We start from the raw sequence: 16,013 nt of genomic DNA, 5'->3' as shown, positions 1-16,013 counted from the left end.
GTCCTGAGAATGGAAAGAAATCTGCAGGTTTTTCTGGTTTGTGAATGATAATCATTTACCTGAAGAAACCTGGGCAGAGAACTGAAGCTCCATTAGTATATTTTAAAACATAGCTAAAGGGTCCCCGTGGCTAAGAAGACTCCTCATTTCTAAAATATGGAAATAAAAGTGTGATTTTTGGATTTTTTTAAATTCTAAAATGTATGACAATAGAAGGGCTTCAACTTATTCTGTATTATTCTGAGTTATAGAACATAAAAAAAGCTGAGAAGACATTCTATTCATATAATTCTACCTTAGTGATAGCCAATCAGCTGTATGACTGAATTTCTTTACACAATCAGATTGTTTATTAATCAAAAGGCAAATTTCAGACTCACTGAATAAGATTCTTGCACTATGTGAAATATGTCTTTACCTGCTCAGATTCTGTCATGATATAAATTTTGATAAGCAGATACATAAATTTTGATAAAAGAATAGCCTCTAATTTTTGCTAAAATTGATTCTACTGAATGAATGTTAACAAATGTATCAAGCATACTGAATGTAATAAAGGAATTTAGACAAGTGGGAAGGTTTCGATGGGCGCTATTTTGGAAAACAGCATGGAAGGTTCTCAGTAAATTCAGAATTGAGCTGTGATACAAGCCAAAAATTTCACTTTTGAGTATCTATCCCAGGACAGAAAAACATTCATTCAAAAGGATATATCTACACCATTATTGATTGCAGCACTCAGTACAATAACTAAGAGATGGAATCAACCTAGATGTCTAGTGACAGATAAGTGAATTGTGAAGATGCGGTATGTCTATACAACAGAATACTAAACAGCTATAAGAAATGAAGCAATTTGTTGGGTCAAATGGGAGCTCAATTTCTAATTTTTTGAGAATCGTCCATACTGTTTTCCAAAAGGACTGATACCACTCCTGGGAATATATCCCAGAGAGGCAAAAAAGTATAGTCGAAGTGACATCTACACTTGTTTGTTCATTGCAACACTCTTTTTTTAAAATTTTTTTTATTTTTTATTTGTTTTATTATTAGTGAAACACCATGAGATACAGTTGTAGATTTACAATTTTTTTGTGCTTGGGTTTTGATTATACAATGATCAAATGCCCATCCCTCCGCCAGTGCCCATTTTCCACCACCATGGATAGTATCCCTCCCAGCCCCATCCCTCCCATCCCAACCTGCTTCTGTGACAGGGCAATCCCTTGTGTTCTCTCTCTCCTTTTGGGTTTTGTGGTCTGCAAAAGAGGCTTTGAGTGGCAAACATGTTCAATCCATAGTCTACTTTCAACATGCATCTCCCCTCCTGGGAGGATTCTCCAAACATCCTTTATTTGGTGCTCCCTTCTCTATCTGAGCTGCCCTTTCCCCTAGAATGCCCGGCTGGCCTCTAAGCTATGGAGTAATCCTCCTGGTGTGCAGCACTCTTTACAATAGCCAGAATCTGGAAAAAACCTGAGTGCCTGAGAACAGATGACTGGTTAAAGAAACTTTGGTACATTTACACGATGGAGTACTATGTAGCTGTTAGAAAAGACAAGTCATGAAATTTACATACAAGTAGTACTACATGGAAAGTATCATGTTAAGCGAAATGAGTCAGAAAGAGAGGGATAGATGTAGAAAGATTGCATTCATCTAGGGAACATAAAGTAACAAAATAGGAGACTAACACCCAGAATGGCCGAGATTAGTACCAGGAATTTTGCTCCATGGTTTGGAGCTAGCCACACATGCTAGGGGAAAAGGGAGCTCAGATAGAGAAGGGAGCACCAAATAAAGGGTGTTGGGAGGATCCTCCCAGGATGGGAGAAGCATGCTGAAAGTAGACTATAGAACAAACATGATTGCCTCTTTTGCAAACCATCATTGCCTCTTTTGCAAACCACAACATCCAAAAGAAGAGAGAGAACAAAAGGGAATGCCCTGCCACAGAGGCAGGGTAGGAGGGGGGAGATTGGGGGGTGGGAAGAATGCTGGGATCTGTGGTGGTGGGAAATGGGCACTGGTGGAGGGATGGGTATTTGATCATTGTATAATTGAAACCCAAGCACAAAAATTTGTAAGTCTACAACTGTACCTCATGGTGTCTCACTAATAAAAATTTTAAAAAAATGACAGACATAACCATAATAAAAATAAAAAGACAATAAAAGTAAAAAAAAGAAATGAAGCAATTTGTTGCATTTTGTTGTAACATGGACGGACTTGGAAGATATGATGTTAAATGAAGAAAGCCAGAAAAAGAATGATACACACAGGATAGCTCTTATATGTGGTATCTGGAATAACTGGGATGGAGGAATGTAATAGTTTAAAGGAGGGATGCCTAGAATGTCACATTGGTCACAGAGTCTAGGGAAATGAAGTAAAGGGGGGGCGGGGGAGGGAAAGAGACAGATGAGAAGCAAAGGGGGCCAGAAGTCAAGGCAATTCAGGCACATGGATGGTGTTAGGAATGACAGAGTTAAATATACAAACCACAGACTCAACAACACTGAAATAATGAGACCCAAACTTTAGCAACTGAGCTGGAAAAGGTGCCTGTCAAGAGGGGCAACTGGGATGGAGGGTGCGGTGAACAGGGGACGGAACCTGGGACACTGGTGGAGGGAAATTCACTCTGGTGGGGAGATCAGTGCTGGAACACTGGGTATCTAAATCTCAACTACGAATAACTTTGTAACTCATGGTGCTTTGATGAAATTAAAAAAATTTAAAAGAATAATTTTTCCTTATAAAAACAGCATTAATAAAACCCCAAAACTCTAAAACTGGTTGCCTGTTCTACCACTGATTTTAAAAAATCAGTGCTCCAAATAATTTATATATACACAGCTACAAGACTCATAGGGTTGTGTAATTTAACGAAATTTTTATGTATGAGCCAGGGCGATAGTAAAGCAGGTAGGACATTTGCCTTGCATGTAGCAGACCTTGGTTCAATTCCCCGCATCCCATATATGGTCTCCTGAGCAATGCCAGGACTAATTCCTGAGTGCAGAGCCAGGAGTAACTCTTGAGTATCACTAGGTGTGACCCAAAAAGCAAAATAATAATAAATTAAAAAATCTTTAAAAAATCTTTAAAAAATTAAATGTTTATATGTAGCACTGTAGCACTGTCCTCTTGTTGTTCATCAATTTGCTCGAGCAGGCACCAGTAACGACTTCATTGTGAGACTCGTTGTTACTATTTTTGGCATATGGAACATGTCACTGGGTGATTGCCAGGCTCTGTCGTGCGGGCAGGATACTCTTGGTGGCTTGCTGGGCTCTCCAAGAGGGACAAAGGAATTGAAAGCAGGTTGGCCGCGTGCAAGGCAAATGCCCTACCCACTGTGCTATCGCTTTGGCAGCACATATACTAAAATTGGAACGATACAGAGAAGATTAGCATGGCCACTGTGCAAGAATGACACGCAAAATGTTTATATATGTAAAAAATAGTCATTAAATTAAAAAATCTTAGTTACTTCATCACGTTTGTAGTCTCAAGTCTTATGTTCAAAACCTGCATGGGACAGCTGAGAGGAAATTCATGGAGGAAGCAGATCACTCAGAAACTCCTTGTCCGTACTCATTCATTGCTCTATGCCTTTTTGTTTGGATGGAAGAGAAGTCTTCTACATTCAAAGAATAATTCTTTCAACTCAGCACCAGTTTTACCCTTTCTTGTACAAATTTGCAACGCTTAATTCAAGACGCCCTATTATTAACTTTTCTGAATGAGGCATACAAAGTAATAGAAAAATAAATAGGTGAATTGAAGTAGCATGATGATATAAATGATAAACTCTCGAATAGTAAGGAAAGAGCAATGTTATCAGCTAATGATATTAGTGACCACCTTACTGCTTGAGGAATTAATGATATAAAACTAAGGACAAAGGTTGTTTCTCTTTTCTATACCTAGGGCAGAAGGTAAAAATTAGTTTTTTTAATATTGAAAGGATTTAATGGGAATTAGTAGGCTTACCCCAAGAGTGCTCACATTTACCTAAAGACAATTTTATTGCTTTCCATCTTACAACATTTGGTAGTTCAGAACATTCCTGCCTATATTCCTATGTTGGAACTATTATCCACACAGATTATGGAGACCTCACCATTTATCTAGTCTAATTTGTTATTCAGCTACCTGACTTGCAGTTTTATGGGAGCACTCGATTTTATCAACTGAAAAACGAAAACAAAATTTCAGAAAACAGCTATAAGATTTAAGTTAGATTATATATTCATGAGACACTGAAAATTCAAAAGAGCATTCTGAATGCCAGGAAATCCTTTGAATGTTTCAAAAGTAGACAATAAGATTGTCTTTGAAAATCTAGTAAATGTTAATAGATTTGCTATGGTTTGCACTTACTGACTTCTAATACTCAGATCATTGCTTTTGTTTTAATTCAAGGAAGTAGCTTCTCCCCCATATTTTCTTTGTTACAACATGCTGAATATCTGGATATGCAACTTGTTCTTACATGAACAAAAAAGAAGAAAATACAGTTTATTCTTGGTATCCATTAGTAACATCTTAGTAACTCTCTTCTTAAAACCCTTTATTTGATAATGTTATTAAAATAAAAATAGACCTAAAAGTCACATAATTTTTAAATGTTTCATAATTCTGATTATAAAAGAATAGTTATCTTTGCCACTCTTTAATAGCATCTTATACAAATTAAAATTTCATTTCTGACATATTTTAAACTTGTGATTCACTATGGCTCTTATAATCTTACTTGCTTTTCAACATTTCCATCATAACACATGGCTTAAGTATTTTTTTCTAAAATTTAATACCTAGTGATTTCATTTAATTTTACTTTATTTATGATCATCCATCCTACTTATCAAGAATACAATTAGCTCTAATCTTATATTTTAAGATTATGATTCCCTTTGGATTTTTAGATGATCTGCAAATTTAATGAACCTGCTTATTATTTTCTCATTCCTGTCACTGGTAGAACTGTGCAGAAAGAACCACAGGGAGTAAGAAGAGCAAATGCAAATACAGGCAAATCATTTCATTTACCTAAAATGATAAATTTGGGTCTAGGTTCTAAAAAAATTAATTTAACTATATTATGAATGGCTTTGAGGTACGTACTCATTTATTGAATTGACCTTTACTAAATATCATCGATGTGTCACATATTTTGCTTTGTGCACTGGAAATTTCAAATAAAAAGGAAATGCCATAGATTCACTTTCATGAAGTATAGACTTTATTGAGAGGTAATTTGTAAACCTAGAAAAATAATACAAGATATCACAGATGTGTGCCATAATGCCAGAAGAAGGCATGAAACGGAAAACCTGTTGATAAAGTCACCTCAGTTTTCTTGGGAAGAAAAGGGATTCACCAACTGTTTTTTTTCTTTTTGGGTCACACCCGGTGATGCACAGGGGTTACTCCTGGCTCATGTACTCAGGAATTACTACTGGTGGTACTCGGGGGACCATATAGGATGCTGGGAATTGAACTTGGCCGCGTGCAAGGTAAATGCCCTACCCGCTGTGCCAATACTCCAGCCCCTCACCAACTTTCTTAGCGATGTTACAGTTGAAGTAGAATTTCAGAAGAAAAGGGCACATTATATTTCTGCACTGGGAGATGAAGAGATAGCGGGTACTAATGCACTCTCTTGCCTCATTCACATAATTGAGAAAAACATATGAAATAATGGTGACAGTGGAAATAGGTCACACTGGATGGCGAATCCTAGAGGGGAGAAACAGATTCTTATTTCAACTCCTACTTACTGCCTGAAGATAGAAGGGGAAGGGGTATTTAAAGAGTTCCATTCAGTTCTGCCTAAACTTAAGTGATTGAGTTGAGATTTACTAAGAATAAGATGGATAAAATTTGCAGGTAGTACTGAAAATTTGTCAACTGGAACTCTGTGTGTGTGTATGTGTGTGTGTGCATGTGTGTGCGCGCGCATGCAAGCGGTCTCCAGAACATCAGCCAGGAGGCGTATACATTTCTGAAGCTGCTGGAAGAATGGGAAGGGCTGGTGGCAATGAACTGTAGACAAATTTTATAAAGTTAGAATCAACTTGAACCCCCTCTGGATCCATTAATGACCCATCAACTAAGAATTCAATACTCTCTCCCATATAATATCCGAGCAATGAACCCCAAGGTGGGCACTGTAGCACTGCACTGTCCTCCTGTTGTTCATTGATTTGCTTGAGCGGGCCCAGTAACATCTTCATCATAAGACTTGTTGTTACTGTGTTTGGCATATTGAATATGTCATGCATAGCTTGTCACGGGTAGCTTGCCAGGCTTTGCCGTGCGGGCAAGATACTCTTGGTAGCTTGCTGGGCTCTCCGAGAGGGCCAGAGGAATCGAACCCGGCTCTGCCAGGCAGGCTGCGTGCAAGGCAAACGCCTTACCGCTGTGCTATCACTCTAGCCTAGGAGGGCAGCCTGGAAAAAAATCCCCAGAAGACCAACTTTGAGGAAACACGTGGCATGTATTTTCCACCTTGTGTGTAAGATAATATGTTTTACAACACTAATTACTAGTAGCTATTTATATTACAAATAGCTCCGTTCATTATTTGGGTAGCGCTGCTAATTATTTAAATCCACAAATTAACTTGGATTTCTTAATCAGGTTTAAGATTTTGGCTATTGATTGACTTCTTCTGACCTGGAGTCACTAGAGAAGAGTGAGCAGCATTTAAACGTTTTCATATCACCAGCATTTAGTGCTTAAGTTCCTGCCTTTATTAAGGTATATATGTCTTTTGTCTGTTTTAAGAGGTGGGCAAACAGAATGCATTAATATTCAACATTCATTTACCAAATGTTCATTGAGCTTCTTACCAAGAAAGCAAAGGATTAAAATGAATTGCTATCTAACTTTACATAGCCACTAAGTACATAAAAAAATACCTACAACTTTTACCATTGAGAAATTCTTAATAAGGAAGTCTTGCTTATAGCTATTTTAGAATAGTTTGCATATGTTGAATGGAGACATAATACATATCAAATAATTAGAAAAGATAAAAAGGTCAATAGTTAATTTTTTATTTTCTCACTCCTTGAATAAACAATTAGATGATGTTTACAAAATATGTCTCTAATGAGAAAAACAGATTAAAAATTGTGGCATATTCATTTTTGTACTAAAAAAACCTTTCACACCTTTGTCTTGAAATTCTTAAACTCCTCAGCTACAACTAATTCACAATATCATGTGAGAGAAAAATTGTATTTTACTCATATGAGAAATGAAGCTACAATAACCCATGTGGTGAATTTTTGTATTGGAAAATAGATCATATATAGTTATAAAATTCTCTTGGAAGGAGCATGCCTAGCCTTTCTTCCTCATTTTAATTTGACTTTTAGCATCTAGTTCATTCTGCTAGGGTATACCAATTCACTTAATCACTTAATCACTTAATCCCCGTTATTCATCGATTTATTCGAGCGGGTGCCAGTAACGTCTCCATTCATCCCGGTTGCGTGCTAGCGTAGCCCAATGGTATCTGTTCGTTCTAGGAACATGCAGAGCCTCAAACCGATCATTTAGGGTCTTGACGAAGAAGTCTGACCATCTTATAGGTGGGCGTCCACGTGATCTTTTGATGTCCCGTGGAATCCAATCAGTAATGGCTCTAGTCCAGCGGTTGTCTGTAAACCTCATTACGTGTCCAGCCCATCTGATTTTTGATGTCTTGGCAAATGAGACAGCGTCCCTGATTCTTGAGCGTTGACGAAGATCAGAACTCCGGATTCTATCTCTCATTTGAGTGAATCATGATATTCCAAGCATAGTTCTTTCGATTCCTCTTTGAGAGACCCGAATAGCGTTCTCATCCTGTTTTCGTAGGGTCCAGGTCTCTGAGGCATATGTTAATGCAGGAAGAATAGTGGAATCAAAGAGATGTGCTCGTAGCTGGAGGTTCTTTGTCCTTTTAGTTATTTCTTCAATGCTCTTGAAGGCATTCCAAGCCGCTCTCTTTCCTCCTGCGTAACTCAGGTGCCAGGTCATTCATCATGTTGATTTCTCGACCTAGGTATATACAACTGTTGCATTCGGAGATGGTGGTTCCGCTGAGAGCAAATGGAGCGTCAGGAACAAGGCTGTTTCTCATAAACATTGTCTTCGTAAGATTCAGCTGTAGTCCGACCTTTCCACATTCACGGTCAAAGTCGTTCAGCATTTGTGCCGCTTGGTTGATGTTTGGTGTTATTAGAACGATGTCATCAGCAAAGCGGAGGTGGTGTAGTTGCCGACCATCTATCTTCGCTCCCATGTTTTCCCATTCCAGTCGTCGCATGATGTTCTCGAGGGTGGCACTGAAGAGTTTTGGTGAAATGGTATCACCCTGCCGAACCCCTCTCTTGATATGGATGACTACTTCTTTGTAGAATGGTGAGATCTTGGTAGTGAATCCGCAATAGAGCTCACGAAGGATCCTGATGTAATGAGTTTGTACGCCCTGATTGGCTAGGGCTTCCATGACCGCTTCTGTCTCAACAGAATCAAAGGCCTTCTTTAAATCAATGAACGTTAGACAGAGCGGCATCTTGAACTCCCGAGATACCTCAATGAGCTTGGTTATTGTGTGGATATGGTCGATGGTACTGAATCCTTTTCGGAATCCAGCTTGTTCACATGGTTGTCCTTCATCTAGTGTTCTGCTAATCCTATTCAGGATGACTCGAGTGAACAGTTTGTAGATGACAGACAATAGGCAGATTGGGCGATAGTTGCCAATGTCGTGGATGTCTCCTTTCTTGTATAGTAGTACAGTCCTGCTGGTTTTCCATTGGGATGGAACCTTGCATTCAGACAGGTAGCGTGTGAAGAGTCGAGCCAATGTATTGATGAGTACTGATGGTAAGTTCTTCAGGTGTTCAGGTCTGATCTTGTCTGGGCCAGGTGCTCTTTGTTTCTTTACCGACGAGATGGCATGTTGGATTTCGGAAGGGAGAACATTGGGAACGACATATCCATCATGTGGTATGTGGTATGTGGGCAAGTGGATGTGGCTATTAAAGAGATCTGAGTAGAAGTCATGAATAATCTTCTCCATTGCCCTTCTGGAAGATGTGATAGATCCATCATGATGTCGGAGGGCAGTCATCTTGGTTTTGTAGTTGGTGAAGGACAGGCGGGCATTACGAATGTTTTTCCCAGCTTCTGCTGCATCTACCAGTACTGCTGCTCTCCTGTTTTTGAGGTCATCCTTGATGGCTTCTCTGCACTGTTTTGCCAGTTCGGATGTTCGCTTGTGGTTGCCTGAGGCATGTGCCAAGCCACGTTGGCGAATAAGTTCAAGAGTGTTCGAAGAAAGACGGTTTTTTGTGGTTATCTCTCTCTTGGCATTCCTTGCACAATCATGGAGGTGCTGAATCATTCGATCGTATTCCTCATCAATGTTGTCAATGATGGCATCTTCCCATGTTGCCGCAATAGAGCCAAAGAGCTCCCAGTTGGTGGTTGTTCTGGGAGTCCTCTTCTTAAACCTTGCATTCTTTTCTCCTCGTTCTGTGAGGTAGAATTTTGCACGAAGAAGATGGTGGTCTGATCCCGTTTGGAATTTTGGGACAACAGAAACATCGGTTAGGCAAAACCGCCGATTGAATATGATGTGGTCTATTTCATTGTGGAATCGTCCATCGGGAGACTCCCATATCCAACGTTTAGATTCAGCCTTTTGGAATTGTGAGTTACCATGGAAGGTTTTGGTTGACATGATGAACTCAGACAGTCTGTCACCCTGTTCGTTCCATTCCAGGCCATGGGTTCCGATGTGGAGTTCATCGACTGATCTTCTTGGTCCTATCTTGGCATTAAAATCACCGACAATGATCTTGTAGAAGGTGTGATCTTCTTTATAGAACTTCTCCAGCTCCATGTAGAATTTCTGTTTCTCTTTCACCATAACTGGATGTTGGTGCATAGACAACAAAGATAGAAACTGCCGGTAGTGAGCCACATTTATTCAAGTGTAATCGTCCGATCCGGGTTGTTAGGCATTCGAATGAATCAATGCTCGTGACTAAGTTTGTGTTGACAAGGATACCAACACCACCGACGCCTCTTTTATCACATGTTTCAAGGAACAGTTCTTCTCCAGTGTCGAAAACAGCATGATGGGATTGATGTCTTCTCGTTTCGGTCAGACCAATGATGTCGTACTTGATCTTTTGCGCTTGTACCATAAGGTCTTCAATGGATGCAGCAGATGCCAGCATACGAGCATTAAAAGTACAGACAATCATTTTTGTTTTTCTGCGTTTTGGCAGCCTATGTCTGCCTTGGTGTTTTATCAGCCTCTCCCTCCATATCCTTCTCGACTCTGCATATTCAGGGTTAGGGAAATGAGATCCATTTATTACTGGATTTGGCATATCAATTTGGTCTATTTGGCATAGACCACGGATAGCTTGCTAGGCTCTGCCGTGCGGGTTGGATATTTAAGGTACCCTGAAAACTTAGAGAAAAGTAAATAAATAGTTGCGCGGCCGCGAATGCGGCCGCGCGCTCCTGGGAGCTTATTGTGATAATCTCTGGATCCTGGCCGTTGTTGGGGTTACACGGCAGTTGGAGGGTGTAACTGTCTAGCTACTGACAGGTCCAGTCCCAAACCGTGCAGGCTTGGAGATCTCAGCCCCGGGTCCCACACACCTGGGTTCCTCTGCCAGTTCTGTTATGTCTGAGGCTTATCCAAGTGTGTGGAGAGTGGCCCCAGTAAGGCCTTGGTTGGGGCCTGGTGGTCTTCAGCTGCTGGGCCCTGGCAAGGATAGTCAGACACAGGGTAGGAGACTCTGCCTTGTGCTCTCCCGGGAGCTTGTTGTGATAATCTCTGGATCCTGGCCGTTGTTGGGGTTACACGGCAGTTGGAGGGTGTAACTGTCTAGTTACTGACAGGTCCAGTCCCAAACCGTGCAGGCTTGGAGATCTCAGCCCCGGGTTCCACACACCTGGGTTCCTCTGCCAGTTCTGTTATGTCTGAGGCTTATCCAAGTGTGTGGAGAGTGGCCCCAGTAAGGCCTTGGTTGGGGCCTGGTGGTCTTCAGCTGCTGGGCCCTGGCAAGGATAGTCAGACACAGGGTAGGAGACTCTGCCTTGTGCTCTCCCGGGAGCTTGTTGTGATAATCTCTGGATCCTGGCCGTTGTTGGGGTTACACGGCAGTTGGAGGGTGTAACTGTCTAGTTACTGACAGGTCCAGTCCCAAACCGTGCAGGCTTGGAGATCTCAGCCCCGGGTTCCACACACCTGGGTTCCTCTGCCAGTTCTGTTATGTCTGAGGCATATCCAAGTGTGTGGAGAGTGGCCCCAGTAAGGCCTTGGTTGGGGCCTGGAGGTCTTCAGCTGTTGGGCCCTGGCGAGGATAGTCAGACACAGGGTAGGAGACTCTGCCTTGTGCTCTCCCGGGAGCTTGTTGTGATAATCTCTGGGTATACCAATTATTATCATAATTTCAAACTATTGTGTTTCTATTCAATATTAGACTGTGGGTTTACTAGACACTTTAACACAATACTATTTTATGACATTTTATACTACTCAACATAATATAAAATAATCTTACAGGCAGACATATTCATAAATAATGGTGCAAATATATTCATTTAAATGTAATAAAAGAGATAAAAGCAATATATAGGTTTTGATATTTTTTTATTTTGGTAGCATTTGATTTCATTCTAATTCTGCAATCCTATGTATCTATACTAGTGTCAACTGGAAAAAAGATGCTCTCCTCTGTCTCCTCTTTGATGAGTACTTGGACCTTAAGGTCTCAAACATAAATTAACCTGAATACACATGTATATCATACAAATGATACACATCAGCACTGAGTCATTAAAGATACAAATGTATGTATCAGAATATTAGGTAAACTACATACAATACCACACATTCTGTAGTTCAGAAACATACATATCCTTGGAGGCACTGTAGCACTGCACTGTCCTCCTGTTTTTCATCGATTTGCTCGAGCAGGCCCAGTAACGTCTCCATTGTGAGACTTGTTGTTACTGTTTTTGGCATATCAAATACGTCACGGGTAGCTTGTCAGGCTTTCCCATGCGGGCGGAATACTCTCGGTAGCTTGCCGGGCTCTCCGAGAGGGGCGGAGGAATTGAACCTGGGTCGGCTGTGTGCAAGGCAAATGCCCTACCTGGTATGTGATTTACTCCAGCCCGTCCTTGGAGGAGCATGAAAAAATACAGTTTGCTATTTTTATCTTTAAGGTTACTACTTTCAAAGGTGAAAATGTGAACTGAATTTCATGTACTACTGCCTCATTGTTAGTTTTAATAGTAGAAAAGATTAAATATTTGAGTGTGTTTTTATTCCTGACATTCAGAGCTTAGTCTTATAATGAATACAATTTTGAAAAATTATTAATTTGGGGTCAACTTTGTAAAATGTGTTACAAACCTCTCTCACTTTTAAATCCAGTTAATATAATCACTGATAACTATACTTAGATAGGAACCAGCAGAGTGTCAGAAATTAATAGTCCAGGCCCAAATTCTCATGTTTCAGGGTCTTCCTAAACTCTCATCTCTCACGCTTTTTCTGTTTTCAAATCTTTTGTGCCTTTTACTTGCTAAGCAAAAGGTTGTTTCTCACTCTCTGTTCCTCAACTCAATCTAAGTAAGTCTCTGGCTGTTCATTTTTCAACGTCTTATAAATTGAAACACCAGAAAATCAAACATCTTAAAACTGCATGTAAATGAAAAATAAATGGACATCAAGGCAAGCCTCAAAGTTTTCTATTTTTTGGCATAAAAATCAGGAACTTGGCTGCTTAAGTATAATATGTCTTAGATATATGAAGTTCACAGGTAAGGCAGTTCCTGGTAAGTGAGCTTTTATTGTGTTACTGAGATAAAACACAATGGTTTACAAAAATTCAGCCTGGGGCATAAATGAAACCTTTCAGAATGTGGGTCATAATACACTTAGTGGTTTTGAGAAGATATTTTTTTTAATGAAACAGGAGAATAGAAATAGCTAATGTGAAAAGGGAAGTATTGATAAGGGCATGTTTTAGAATCAGTTTTAAGAGAACAAAGAAAAGATAAATCTCATTAAAATTAAAGCGAATTCTACCTCAATCAAGTAAGAAAGTTCTTTTAAGCTTGATAGAACAGAAAAGTCCCTTAATCCCATCCATAATCCTTTTAAGATAGGGTAGGACAGGCCTGGGTCTACACATTCTAAATTCATTAATGATGTTAACCTGAGAATTAGATTGGACATTCTTTTCCCCCCACGTTAGACAAATTACAAAAGAAATTCTTTCTTCCTTATGCCTCTATTAGTCTCTGGAGGACTAGCCCTTAACTCATGGATTTGAAGTTTTTCTTCTCCACTATCCTTTGGTTGTATTAATCCCAGGATCACAGCTCCTCTTATGAAAATAGCATTAATTATCACAGAAACTGGTTTGGTTCTTTTGTCCTGCTCTCCAGTGTGTGAATGAATAGTTTTTTTTTTTTTTGCATGCTTAGCTCAGGATAGATGTCTAAAGCAGGATTCTCAGAGAAGGAAGGAAGAGAGAGTTGATTTCTGCAATCAGAACATAGAATCAAAGTTGTGGAAAAAGTGAGAAGTGGGGGTTATGGTCCAATTGTTCAATGTGCTAAGATGGACAGACACACCACTTTGGTGGTAAGTGTTGGTGTTGTAACACTGCCCTAAAACCTGTAAACATTAAGCATTTTTCAAACTTATTTTACTGCAATAAAATAGAAACTAAAATAATTATTCAGGGTCTAGAGAGATGGAACAATGGGCAAGGTGCTTACTTGCCTTGCACATAACTGACCTGGGTTCAATCTCTGTCTCCATATATGGTATCCCAAGCCCCACCAAGGGTAAGCACTGAGTACTAGCAGGTGTTGCCTCCAAATCTAAACAATAAATAAATTAAAAATAAAATGAAATACTCAACAGTCTAAACATATACATAGTAACTTGATGATCTCAATGTTTCTCTAGGGGGAGTTAGTGACATTCTGCATAACAAGAATCTTCTAAGGCATTGCTTCTTAACTGGAGGACACATGGCAACCTGAGGGTCCCTAGGATATTTCAAGGGGACTACAAGTGAAAACAGTGCAAATGGGTGGGTCATGGCACAAGAGAAAGAGACTGACTTGAAGGGCAGGGGGCCCACAGGAAGTAAACAGGGGTCCAACATTGAGCAACATGGATCTGTGACACTGAGATCTTCTATGTATTAGAAACAGGTAGGAATCTAACTGCTGGGCTATCAGTCATTGTGAGAACTAAAAATGCCCCAATTTATTACAGATGCCTCCTAGATGGATGACACTGACACCAACTGAGAATCTCATTCTGCTAAAATACCTTCAAAAACTATCACCACCTCAGCACTACTACAAAAAGCATACGAATTCAGTAAAAACATACAAGTTTGGCTGGCACGGAGTACAATATTGCTGAGTCAGCATTCAAAAGATGCTCAGTCCTAAATTTAATTATCCTGTGTAACGCATATTATCTTGTTTTAATCATAAATGATAATATTTAAAAATATTTAATATATTTTAATCATAGTTATCCTATACCTTTTCTCTGTACTGACCATTACTTGCAGTCCTTCATTTTATTATAGTCTGCATACATACTAAGGGCCTAGTAACTTGTTTGCATTTGCTTTCAGATTATCATGTTGTTAATGACAGATTATTTTGTCTTTTTTGTTTGTCATAATTTATTGTAGTGCTAACTAAATTGTTGGCATTAAAAGTATTAAACAAGAAAATATATATTAGTAAATTAATGAACACAGCAATGTCGCTGCCAACCACGCAAAAACATTTAATAAAACAGAAATAGTCTTGGTCACGCATGATTTATAATGTTTGAAAGGTCAAAGGAGGAAATTGTTTACTTCCATTGAGTTACTTTTTTTATTCTGTCAAAATGTCTTTAAAAAAAATCTCCAGAGAAATATTCACTGTTGTCTTGCAGCAACTATGGTTATTTGTTAAATGATATCTTTCCTTTCTGCAGGATGCTTATATAAACCAGGAATCAACTGGGCCTTAAGGGTTGGACTTTGACAATAGTTCATTAATTTAGCAAATTTGAAGATGTACTCTTCTTTATTCTCTGTCTCTATTTCTATCAAATAATCCACTAGAACCTGGGTTTGTTCCCTGAAAAACAGAACAGATATAGCTCTTGCCTTTAGAAAGTTAAAGAAATTTTCTGTATTTTATTTTTAAGTTCAAAGTCATTCTAAGTGCTAATTTCTTTGGGAGAAGTCTTATGCGTACTCTAGTAGATTGCAAAAACAATAGAAATTATTTTAATCTCATATATAGTACAATATTTTCATGTGGAACACATATAGCTTGTTTTAATTATAAGTTATATTTAAAATGTTTTATATATTTTAATCATAGTAGTTTAATGTCTTTGCAATTATATTCTTTAGTTAGTTAGTTAGGGCTGGAGCGATAGCACAGCGGGTAGGGCGTTCGCCTTACAAGCGGCCAACATGGCCGACCCGAGTTCAATTCCTCCGCCCCTCTCGGAGAGCCTGGCAAGCTACCGAGAGTATTCGATATGCCAGACACAGTAACAACAAAGTCTCCAATGGAGACGTTACTGGGCCCGCTCGAGCAAATCGATGATCAACGGGAGGGCCTTTACCTTTACCTTTACCTTTACCTTTAGTTAGTTTATCAAAGTAGTTCTCTCAAGTAAATGCTACAATGACCCAAAGTGGGATTAAAAAAATCACTTATCTTTATATATGTAAAAATCAATAAAAATTAAATAAAAAGACTAAACACTCTGTCTTTTTTTCTCTTTTTTTCACAATTTCTTATGCCAATTCCACAAGAGCTGAACCAGGTGAAAAAACGTAAAAAATTCACTTAACACATCTAATAAAGGACAATGATTTCTGGGTTTTCTATAAAAATAGAATAGTTCAGAAAAACTCACATAACTAAAT

General features: G+C 39.1%; 1 protein-coding gene and 1 non-coding gene across 2 annotated transcripts in view; one reads left to right on the top strand and one right to left on the bottom strand.

Annotated features, from left to right (window-relative positions):
* The window catches only part of CHRM3 (cholinergic receptor muscarinic 3), a 274,768-nt gene that overhangs the window by 154,071 nt on the left and 104,684 nt on the right, over positions 1 to 16,013 (bottom strand). The gene's annotated exons all lie outside the window — the stretch shown is intronic.
* LOC130022967 (U6 spliceosomal RNA) lies at positions 3,362 to 3,472 on the top strand. Its single transcript, XR_008792347.1, has one exon. It is a non-coding gene; the product is annotated as a U6 spliceosomal RNA (small nuclear RNA).

This window comes from Sorex fumeus, unplaced genomic scaffold, assembly GCF_029834395.1.
Source record: "Sorex fumeus unplaced genomic scaffold, SorFum_2.1 ptg000021l, whole genome shotgun sequence".
NCBI classification, from domain to species: Eukaryota; Metazoa; Chordata; class Mammalia; order Eulipotyphla; family Soricidae; genus Sorex; species Sorex fumeus.
Note: the sequence above shows the minus strand (reverse complement) of the source record. Positions and strands in the feature narration are given on the sequence as shown.